Raw genomic sequence first — 11498 nt, 5'->3', positions numbered from 1 at the left:
AATGATTTATAAAGAATTTTCTGGTATTTTCGTTGTAGAACCAATTCGTCAATTAAAAGAGAACCATTCTTTGGATGGAAGGCATCCTATGCTTTATAAGCTTACGAGTTCAGTGTTCCAGTATCCCATCGAAAATAGTTTTCCTAAATATGCAAGAGAAAAGCAGTATAGATGGCGCCATTATTTTTCCAATGATGCTAAAGTGGCTTACAAGGGTCTGAAGGTGTGACTACGTGTATTATCAGTCCTTGTCTTTTTTTTTTAAGCAGAAATTTAGACATGCCTAAGACTCATGGGGCTTTTGACCAGGAACACTAGATAGTACGGGAAATTTGTTTACTAATGTGTGAAAATTGGGCTTCTTCGTTGGCCTGAATGTTTGTGAAGTTACTGGTGACTGGTGAGTTTGATAAACTCCTGTTCCTTGTTCTGGATTTTAAGTGTTCTGGTATTTTTGGCAATGATTTACCAGTAAGGGGGTGTCGACACTGTTTTTTTACTGGAGTGCCTTGTCATATTTACGTACTAGAATTCAGCGTCTGTGATTGTTTTTCTCTATTGTCTGACAACATTTATGGGGTTTTAAGAAAGTGATTGAACGTTCAGATGTTGGAATTAGTTTCCTCAAGGCTACACGGGTCATGGGAAGCAATATATATCCTGACCACAATAATGTAGTTTCACTGGAGGCAAAAGATAGTTTTTAGTGAGTGGGTACGTTGTCCGCTGAAATTAGAGGTCCTGTGGTAGTGAGACCATGAAAATTTCAAAGTTCTGTAATCCGCCATTTTCTCGTCAAACCACGTTAAACACAGTTTGATCTGCGTGGGGGGTCTCGGCCTTCAATTCTGCATATGGATGTTTGACACGAATGTTGTCGTAGAAATGAATGGTGGAATTTCAAAGGCTATGGTGAAGAATTACCCAGAAGCTTTCATATATGTAGCTGGCAAGTGATAAATTAGTCAGATCAGGTGTCAGTGGGCTATTTATAACGGAGCTGTAGGCTGAACGTTAACTACTGATAAAAAATTTTCCCAGTCGTATTTAGTGACTTTGGTCACATCAACATCGGTTAAGATTTTAAGCAAATTGTTCGTTCTATGAGGTATGAGTCGTGAGGTATACAGCCTATTTACTCTCCAGTTTTTTTTTAAACTGACGTAAATTGTGCTCCCTTATTATACTCAAAATTCCTTTTGGTATTTACAGCAGTGTAAAAAAAATTAAGTTGATTCATATGTAGTCTGTGGTTTTCGATGCATGTACGCTGGTGGTCTTGAAACAGAAACCATATTTTTCATACTGAGATTTTTAACTTCCACAGCGCTCTCGCTGGTCTGTGGAAAGTGCAAGGATTCTAGTTAACCTTATCAAATGCAGTACCTACAGGTACTTCAACTTCAAGCGCAGGACGTGTTAAATACTGTATTTTGCATATCCAAATCATGGATCACTAAGCACTTAAAATAGGCCTAGGTTCTACAAATGTACAATAAGCTTATGCTGGTAAGTGTAATTTAGTTTGAAAATGCAAGTGAATATCGATGTACTTTTCACGATTAAATTTTTGGCAAAGCTGGGTTAACCGGTGTTCCGTTGATTCGTGCAAGCTCAACGACTTTTACGCCTTTGGTGGCTGCTTCGTGTTTACTTAATTTAAAAAAAAACCATGTAATTTGTTCGAATAACCGTTAATTGGCTATTACAATTAATGTGCATAAATTAGTGGCTGACAAAGTTTGACAACCATGTAAAGAACAAAATCTTCTGTTGTGGAAAGGAATTTAAACACCCAGTTAAAATTGGCCGTTTTACCCTGTTAAATATTTTAAATATTCAACTCCAGACATTGCTTTTATCAATGTTTCTTTGAGAACGAAGTTAGTGATTTAGTAAATACACTATGACCTGATTCTTTTCGACTTTCTCAGGCGACTTTTGTATGGCGTCTTTTGTAAACTCTTACTGAATGTTGCTATTGACATGAAACGTACAGTACACGTTACGCTTTATTCAGCATTGACATCTCGGCCATGACGTACTATTTTTTACTGTTTACCATATCGATGCAGTTTATTCAATTCGTTTTGAGTAAAGCTGAAACTTTTTGTAAATGGTTTTTTATTTGTACTTCAGACGCTGGGGAAGTACATGGAAGGTTCTGTTGATTCAAGATATAAGGTAAATTCCGAAGCAGACAATGTTTTGCAACGATCTCACCCTTGAACCGATGTTTCTTGTAAAAATTCCCTAACTGTAAATGGGAAACTTAAGCAGAAGTGGTTTTTATTTCTTTAATCTTAGGTGACGTGTGCACTTACTGTTTCTGGAATAAATTGATCTTGAATATTGTACCATTTAGTACGTGGACTCAAATGTTTACAGCTCTTATAGATTGACATACTTTACTAAAGAGGATGTTACATTTATAAAAAGTCGTACATATATACAGCCAGCTGTTGACGTTACCTTACTGCATTGATGAAACATGTGGCTCGTGTTGAAACTGGTGTTATAGACAGTAAATTTTTTGCTCGTTAAATTTGACTGTAAAAATTCTGACCATCTAGGCCATAGCCGTCTCCTGAATGACAGGTTAGTGTAGTATATATAACTGCTTTTTTCATATCGTTTTTAACGACAATTTGAAGTTGTGATAAAGTACTGCCTAAGTTGAGATGCATCCGAATACATAATCCTTTCCCAAATCTAGCCTTAGTGACAAATTGTCAAGGTAGGGTAATTTTTGTTAAAAGGTACAGTACGTTAAATGGAAAACATTTGGAAAAGCAAAGGTAAATTTTTACTGAAAACTAATATACAGAGGGACTAAGAAATTACTCTTTAACCTTCCGAAAAATCAGCAGGGTTTTTGAGTAAAGGCTTCCACGTCCTTATTAATGAGAGGGTAAAACATAAGGCTTATATTTAATTTTGAAATCTGTCTGGACATTAATGTAATCTTAAGGGTAACATAACAGCAGCAGTTTGGTATGAAAACGAGACACTTGTAGTGTTTTTCTATTTGAATCACGTGATGTGAGTTGCACGAATATAGTCACGAATGCTAACAAATTCTGAATATTTGCCACAACCACATCGTATAGTAGCATACGGAATTTCGTTTATTCCGACCATAAATTTCATGAGTGGCTCTGTCACGCTTAATTCAGTTATTCCAGATGCCCTTGGTAATTCTGAGTACTTTTAAAAAGTGCAGTATCCAGATTTTTCATTTTCGCCATAGCTACTTTAATAGTTATGTAGAACACTAGTAATCCAGATGTACTTAACCTTTCTTAAATGACTTAGAGTGCGCATCAGGAAATTTTAGACAACCTTCAAGTCAAAATGTTTCTGAAACTTCCAAAATACTGTAAAAACCGTCGTATTTACCAGATGTTTTACCGTTAGTCGTGCACATAAACCATTGTACGAAATCCCCGTGAAACTCATTTACGTTAGATCACGAAATGTTTGCTTATTTCTGTTAGCTCAAGCTTACTCGAACCATTTGCCCAATAACGAACACCACCTCTCCTCTCTGGTTAAAGAATGTTACATGCTCCCAAACTGTTAGTGGTAGTATTGCGGAAAGCCCCAAAACGAAACTCGTGCCTTGCAAAATCAGAGGTCCAATAAGCAAGTATTGTGGTCTGCAGAGCGTTCCATTTTTCTTACACTGGTATATCGTGAGTACTAGAGAGATTTAAGTCGCTCATGGAATATCCGAAATAAGCGTTTCAAGTTTAAAGAAGTGTTTATCATTTATCAGTGGAATCGACTGTAAACAAAAATAAATCTTATAAAGTTTCAGGGAGATTTAGTGGTGGGTAATAAGGGAAGTAAGATTAATGCTTGGAGTTTTTTTTTTTATTGAATATCCAGTATATAGCATCTAAGGTATTAATAATTTCTCCGTTGTTAGCGATAGTCTGATCTAAAAGCAGTGTAGTGTGCCATTTAATGGCCTTGATATGACTGCTCGTAAAATCTAGTACAAATAACTAGTAAGGAATATTTGAAGAGCAACCAAATGTTGGACAGTGCGACTTATTTAACCTGGAAGCATATTTACTTAGCATATTAACTAGCTTTTTGTTGAAACTGACAAGACTTGTACGATCGTCAAAAAATATTATGAAGCTTTGATTAGTGTCGTAGATTAACTGCAGCGATGTTACTGCGTCAATTTTTTATTAATTTCACTCAATGAACTCCTCAGCAGAGGTTGCTCTTTTTTAAAGCTTTCTGAGCGAAAACGGGAGCGATATTCCTAAGACGACTCTGTCTAATTTGGGAAGTATAAACTTGAACAGAAATGTGAATTAAAACAAACCATGGTTATTTAAAAACTCAACATTAGTATGTAGACCACAATTACATTGCACAGACAGAAAATGGGTCTTATTTACTGTTTACAAAATTCTGAATGATACATTAAGACTTTCGTATTAAAATGTTCGTAGATCAATTTCACGCTTTTTTTCAAAGTTTCGCCGTTGTAAATAAGAGGGAGTAAATTAATGATATTCCATCTGCTGAATTCCTGGTCATAATTAACACTTCTTGAACTGTTTCAGATTGACTGACTTCCAACTGGTGAACTTCTAGTGGTAAATAGTCAATTCGTCGGAAATTTCTAACTCAAGCTAGTGCGACAATAGCACAGTCCATAACTATAGACTGTGCTGTTAGTGAAAGCTGATTGTTGATATAACTACAAGAGGAAAGAACGCAGCGATACTAGACTTAACTATCCTCTTCCATATGAAACAGCACCCCAGATAATGAGGGATGTAGGAAAATGACATCACAGCAGGGTCAGAGGAGATATCCTACACTGATATATGGATATTGCTGAGATCATGGGAGAACTTTTAGTAAGAGGAATAGATAGCAGCATTTGTGAAGCTACATAACTCCTTTTACCTTTCTATTGCCATACTGTAACCTGGACTGCTCTGTCTTAATGGAGAGTGCAATCTTGAAATGTACCATTCAAACTAATCTTCATTTCACTATCCAGTCCTAAGATGAAGAGGCAAAGGCAGGTTTCAATGGCCATGAAGGATAAGAATATACTTAGTTCAGCGCATGTAAGCTTTTAAGTTTTCTTTCAGCTGAGGATATGCAGGTTGATACTGATGAGAATGACAAAGGACCATTATCTTGAATTGCAAGGATGACAAATTCCTCCTGGGGCGGAGGAATCAGTTATCATAAAGGACTTCAAGAACTCGATGCACTACGCAGCCCAAGAGTTGAAGGATTGGCATACTGGATGAGAAATGTAGCCTCATAGCAGGATCACACCTCTGCTAGTATGGCCAGTTTGTTGGCTGGTCCATAGCACTCCTGACGGAGCAAAAGCTAAGTCTGTAAAATACCTTTGGGAAATTTACATTCAACATTGCTCATTTATAGCCATATCAATATATGTCCTGGCTAGAGAGGGGACAGCATTTCAGCTTAGTTACGGTATCCAGAACTTACGTGCCTGGAATTACATAAAAAACCTTGTAACATTAGTGTCCATCAGTGCAATAAATTTGTTCGTGCTGCAGTTTTAAACAGAGCAGGCCTAGATTCTTTAATAAACTAGTAGTTTAAGAGGGCGGATAGACTGCAGTACAGTTTTAAACAAGATTATAGCCCTAGGGGGTCACTGCTGTACCAATAAAGGTTTAAAGTTTATCAAAATTTCTAAAACTAATGCACAAGGATCATTTTAAACACTGGAAGAGTACAGATCAGTTTGAAGAATGGGGTTTTACAAGTTGCCATCCCAGACTTATTTCTTAGACACATCTCGAATTGCAGATGGTGAATTTATGGTGGCAAAATCGTTAATGAGCTACTAATGGCAAAGCATTCTGCATTGATACTAAAAATTTAACTTATTTAGGGAGGTAAGACTATAATGATGTATTAGCATTACAAATGGCTATAATGTTTAATATTTTTTCAGAACTTGATTACTGGGTCACTTTACAGCAAATGCTAATATTGTACCACATCAACAACATACAAAAGTTATCACTTAATGATGTTCCGACAAATAAACCAGTAATAGGTTAAATGTAAAGTCATCTGTGAAATATTTATGTACTTTTAACATTTAAACTGCATGCTTGAAGAGGTTTCAAAATTATTTTATTTTCAAGCTCATCTGAATTTCTGATGGGAGATCAAACACGAGGAACTACAATGATGCTGCAGTTTTTGTGGAATCATTAAAAAAGGAAGGTAGGATGTAATTCTGCTTTAGAAATAGGTAGTCAGATTTGCTGTAAATTAATTTTTCATGGGAGCTTTAGTACTGTTGATTATCAATGGCTTTGCTTTAATCATTTTAATATTAGAAATTCTTACGTGATAACTAACGGTTTATTTCTGGAAGTCCTTCAGCTATCATTTGGTCTTAGTGCATTTGCTTGTAGTTAGTGTGAATAATTTTCATATATCTGTGGTTTAAAGATGCCTCTGTTTCTTGTTTAATGTCTTTTTGGTAATGCTTTAATTGGTTAATACTTTAATTTGTTTTCTAGGTTCAAACTAACGAACTCCCGTAGAAAAATGTCACAAATATTTTCAATTTGGGATCAAATTGGCGGCTTCTTGATGAAGATTATCCAAGAACTACAGTGGCCCTTCAATGTCGAATTTGATGGTTCCTGCAGAAGAAATGCTTTAGATAGAAGGGTTTAAGAGGAAAAGTAGTTAGTCTTAAGTAAATTCACAGGGTGATGCTTCACCACCCTTATAAATTAGGAATTTAGAGCAAATTTTTCTCTCTTTTAAATGACAAAAAGCAACAGTGTATCCTAAAATTATTAAATCTGTCAAATGCGAACTACTTGTACAAGTATCTCTGGCTAGAAGTTAAAATCAGTTTTCAAGAAAAACCTTTCAGATAGTCTGTCACTAAATTGGAGCCTTTGAACTTTGACCGTAAGTTTTGCTAAATTTGTTACTCTTAAGTTTTGCTTTTGGAACTTTAAATATTTATCCTTTTCAGGATGGGAACTAAACTCGGTAAAAGAGAAATAATCATGGATCATTTTAGGGACTTCAGATGCTTACCACTCAACACTGGGACTTCAACTATGACATCACCACCGTATTCCGCTTCATGTCTAGCATCCATAGCATTCATTACTGCTACTTGTAAATAGCACTTGTCAAAAGTTAAAAAATACCTGACCAATAGTTATACTGTGACCCACTTCAGATTTAGAAAAATTAATCTATTCAAGAGTATCAAAATTTCAGTCCAATTTTCGAAATTCCATTACGAAGATTAGGAGTTGCATAGGAAGAAGGGCTTTTCATGGCCATCATGGAGTTTTCAGTTTCTCTGTTTATTGCACATTAAGTGACCTTGAATACTCACATATTCAAATCCAAGAACTAAATGCCACCAGATCAATTTCAATATTCAAGTCACAGGATCAGTGAGCCGTTTTGATGGTGTGATATCTATGACGACAGTGCATATCAGAATTCTAATCGCTTTGCAAATTCTAGGTTTAGTGATTGAAGATGTCTCAGATTTGTTGGTATTAAATTTACATATTCAGATAGTTTGCTTTTTACACACTATATATTCGGAACTTACAAAGGTTAGGCATCCATGCAATTAAGAGTTGAATATTCCTCATAATCTCAGTTTTGTAAGAGCAGAGTTATGTCGTATGTCCTCTGTATATCACAGTTTGAACTTTGTGAGAGTTTGCATCTTATGTACTGCCAAAATAAACTTAATAGGGAATGAGGAAAAAGGGTTGACTAGAGAATTATTTGACTATATATTTTTCATCAGCACCATATTAATCATATATATGCTTAATCTTTCGTTTCCCCAATGTTCCAGTTGAGTGATTTGGGTATCAGACAGGTGGTGGTAGTCTCACTATTCATGCGTCATCTCAATCTTCTGTAGGGCCTCCCTTTCTCTGACATTTTGTGAACTTGTTGTTAACAGCTATGTTCTCTATTTCCCAGGAGTTTACTTCACCGCAAAATCAGTATTCAAACACTTGCAACAAATTCTTTTCTATTTTTACTCATAGCTTTCCAGCCTTTTTTTTATTATTGCTCATTAAGTGAACACGAAGTTTATTCATTTAACAGGTGATGCTGGTCAGTCACCAGTATAATTGTGATGATTACTGGCTCTATAAGGTACAGGTATCTGTGTAATTAACTTTTGTTTCATACTGAGGACTTAGCTCTTTTGCTATGTTTGCTTCATTCCGGTCTTTCAATGTTTAATGGATCTCATTTTTCATGTCTGTATTGTTTTTAGTGGAGGTTTTGAAAGTTTAGCTTTACTGCTGACTTAATTAATTAGGGCTTTGAAGTCTTATTTCATGGTATTTATCATTTCATGTTTTTTTTTTTTTTTTTTTTTTTTTTTTTTTTTTACCATTTGTGATTATGCTTGCGTGCGCTGTTTTGAGAGTTCCATTCAGTGCGTTTCGTCGTACCTTTAGGTACTTATCAAGGCCTCCAAGTAAAGTCTGTTGTGCATTTGTCCTCTTCCAACAGATCATGATATCCCTTACAAGAGGTGTTGCAGCCAGGTATATCTGCCTGGCATTGCCTATGAGAAGTGCCAAGTAGTCTCCTGACCAGTTACAAGTGAAGAGTAGGTTTTTAAGGTAGGCCAGTTTGTCTGGAATTCTAAATAGTTTTACCACCTGGAAAAGGCTCATTAAAAACAGCAGCCTAAAACGGGGATTAAGCTAAGGAGGCGATAGGTGGTAGTTGGGGGAAGTGCTGCTCCTGATAGGTCTTTGTCGTCCTCTTGGAGTTCAGACCAGCAATGGAGTAGTGTATTTTGTGGGAGAGTGGTACTAGCCACTAAAGTGGATGGTAAGGGCACTCTCTTTCCAGTGGTTTACATTCCATTGTTTTTTGCCTTGCTATGAATGAATCTGAGTTAACCAGAGCCCTGGTTCCTGATTCAATGCAATTCCTAAGAGCTCTCCCGGGACCTATAGGTATACATAAACAGACGTTCGGGATCTTGGCTTATCGCCTAAACTGAACAGGCAAACGTCTAATAGAGGGGCTTGTGATATATAACTGTTTTGTAGCTAGAAGTTTTAACAAATCCTTCCACCACATAGGGATTTCCTTTCTTCCAAGCATACGCTCGCTCTCTCTCTCTCATATGCAGCACATAGGACAGTGAGGGAGGTGATTGTCACCACTTGAGGGTACAAAGGCGCATGTGTAGTATAATTACTACCCATGTCTGGGGTAAATGACTGTAAACAGAAGATTCACTTATGTTAATCATATATATGACTGGTGGGCCCGTACTTGAGAATTTTGCTGTATGAACTTATTTAACCTGGTGTGAAACTGTGCAAGTAGTCAGTTCCTATTTCTTTCCGGATAAAAGTTCCATTTCTAATCCATATTTCTTTGAGATACTGATTTAAACCGTGGTTCTATTAAATTCATAAATGTTCTTGCTCATATAAACGTTTCTTAACCTCCTTTACACGTTGTTCAAGATTATTACCGTTGTTCCCATGTTTTTTCGATAACGCAAACCAAGTCCGTATTGTAATTAAAAGCTAGAATAAGGGTTACTGTAGCAATTAGTACCAGAAGTCATATTGGTCGTTCGAGTTCGAGTTGCTCTTTGTATTCAGCTGAGATTAGTTCTGTTTCAAATGATATCCAGTCTTAAAGTAAATTGCTCAGCGACTAACATTCGAAATTTACATCAGTATTACAGTAATATTAATAGCCGCCTTCGTTCGTTGTAGTTTGAGGTCGGTATAAAGCATATAATGTTAAAAGTTGATAATCAGAGTATTATAGATTAACGATCATGTTGATCTGGCAAACTTCCTTAATGGTCATAATGATGTTCAATGGCATTAAACATTATAGAGAAAAACGTCAAAATCAGAATACTGTAGCCGTGAAGAAGAACGTAACCATTTGTCAAACTACCGTGAAAGTATCGCCCTAAAATTTCTTTCAATTTGAACTTGGGTACGCTCAAATTTTCACACCAGGTTGTGTATATGCTTAGAATTGTACTAATCACAAAAATTATTTTGAGGTCCATACAGTCAGGGTTTCATATGGAACATCAATGTTGTTAAATACTAGAATTTACTTTATGCAGAGTTCAAGGTACTGTTGAAAAATAAAGAATTTCGAGATAAACTAACGAAGTTGGTAAAATGCGATAACTAAAATTAAGTACACCCCTAAAAGGATGTTGATTTTTATGAGCAATTATGGAGTTGTAATTCTTACATAAGTTCTAAGCTGTCAGAAAACTTTGCCAGCAATAGATTTCAGCTGTCTTAAAATTTCAAGTTAACTATATTATCTTTGTTAAATCTTTATAGGTTACTTAAAATTTACCGTACTTTTGTAAATTATTCTTGATTTTGCCGTTTGAAATTTATAGTTACGGGAATTGTAGACCGATATATCTTGTAATTTCGTAATTAAAATCAGTGATTTTCAGTTATTCGAGGCTGTTGCAAGCAAGTGGATGTTGTAACTTTGAACGTGCTTAACTCTGAGGCAATAAGTTACAAATGCTGTAAATGGTTCATAACTTATTTCCAGCTGATCTTTTTATTAGCACCCGAAAAATCCAACCTTTTTTTATTCAACGTTTTATGTTTAATAATAATGAACGCGCTTCATTTCAGGTAGGACTATAATAAAAAGCTTGCGTAAAATATATATTGAGCAGCTAGCCAACGTGAACTTTTTTTTGTATTTTTTTCGGTGTCGGATTACGATTGTACCAATTGAAAGACAGGTCCCTTCCATCGAAAATTTATCCGGAAAACTTTGTTTTTAAAAGTTAATTCCCTAGTTTATGCATGATAGCTGTCTCTGAATTCATTGGCCTTCGCATTTATGTAATTAATTTTTAAGCTACATTTTTCTGAAGCTGCAGTACCTTGAATTATGCACATACACCTTAGTCATATTTTATTTACTGACAGTACACTGTTGTAAATGTATTTAAATTACCATTGCATATGTATACTGCAAATTTACAGTTTCAGGTAGTTTTTATATATTTCATTAAAAATATTTTCATATTCTCTGCGATGTAACTTGACAATTTGTAAAATTTTGTATTCATGCAATGTTTTAATGTTTTTGTATATGTCTCTTTTGATAAGAGAACTTCTGTACTTGGGCGCCATTTCTACATAGTTTAACATTAGACACTCATTATGCCCTTATACCTGCTCGCTTCCCCCACGGCGGCAAGAAATTCTCCAAATCTGATCAGTGGCTAAATGAATTAGTAGCTAGGTCATTTGATGGAGTTCTTGACATTTAACTCTGTTACGGATGGTCTTGATTTTTCAGCTGGCTCGTAACTTTCATGATACAGGTTAAGAGTAACAGATTCCAAATTCGTCTCTAACCAAGTTTTACTGAGTAACCACCCACAACTTTATGCAAAAACTGTCTGTAAATAGTGTCCG

At 35.7% G+C, this 11498-nt stretch overlaps 1 long non-coding RNA gene across 1 annotated transcript; it reads left to right on the top strand.

Moving 5' to 3' along the window:
• The first annotated feature begins 301 nt into the window (after nt 1-301).
• LOC136831490 (uncharacterized) lies at nt 302-11498 on the top strand. Its single transcript, XR_010850905.1, has 4 exons — nt 302-400; nt 4587-5915; nt 6171-6252; nt 6555-11498. It is a non-coding gene; the product is annotated as an uncharacterized lncRNA (long non-coding RNA).

The sequence above is a fragment of the Macrobrachium rosenbergii genome, chromosome 4 (genome assembly GCF_040412425.1).
Source record: "Macrobrachium rosenbergii isolate ZJJX-2024 chromosome 4, ASM4041242v1, whole genome shotgun sequence".
Lineage (NCBI taxonomy): Eukaryota > Metazoa > Arthropoda > Malacostraca > Decapoda > Palaemonidae > Macrobrachium > Macrobrachium rosenbergii.
This window is presented reverse-complemented; position numbering and strand designations above follow the sequence as displayed.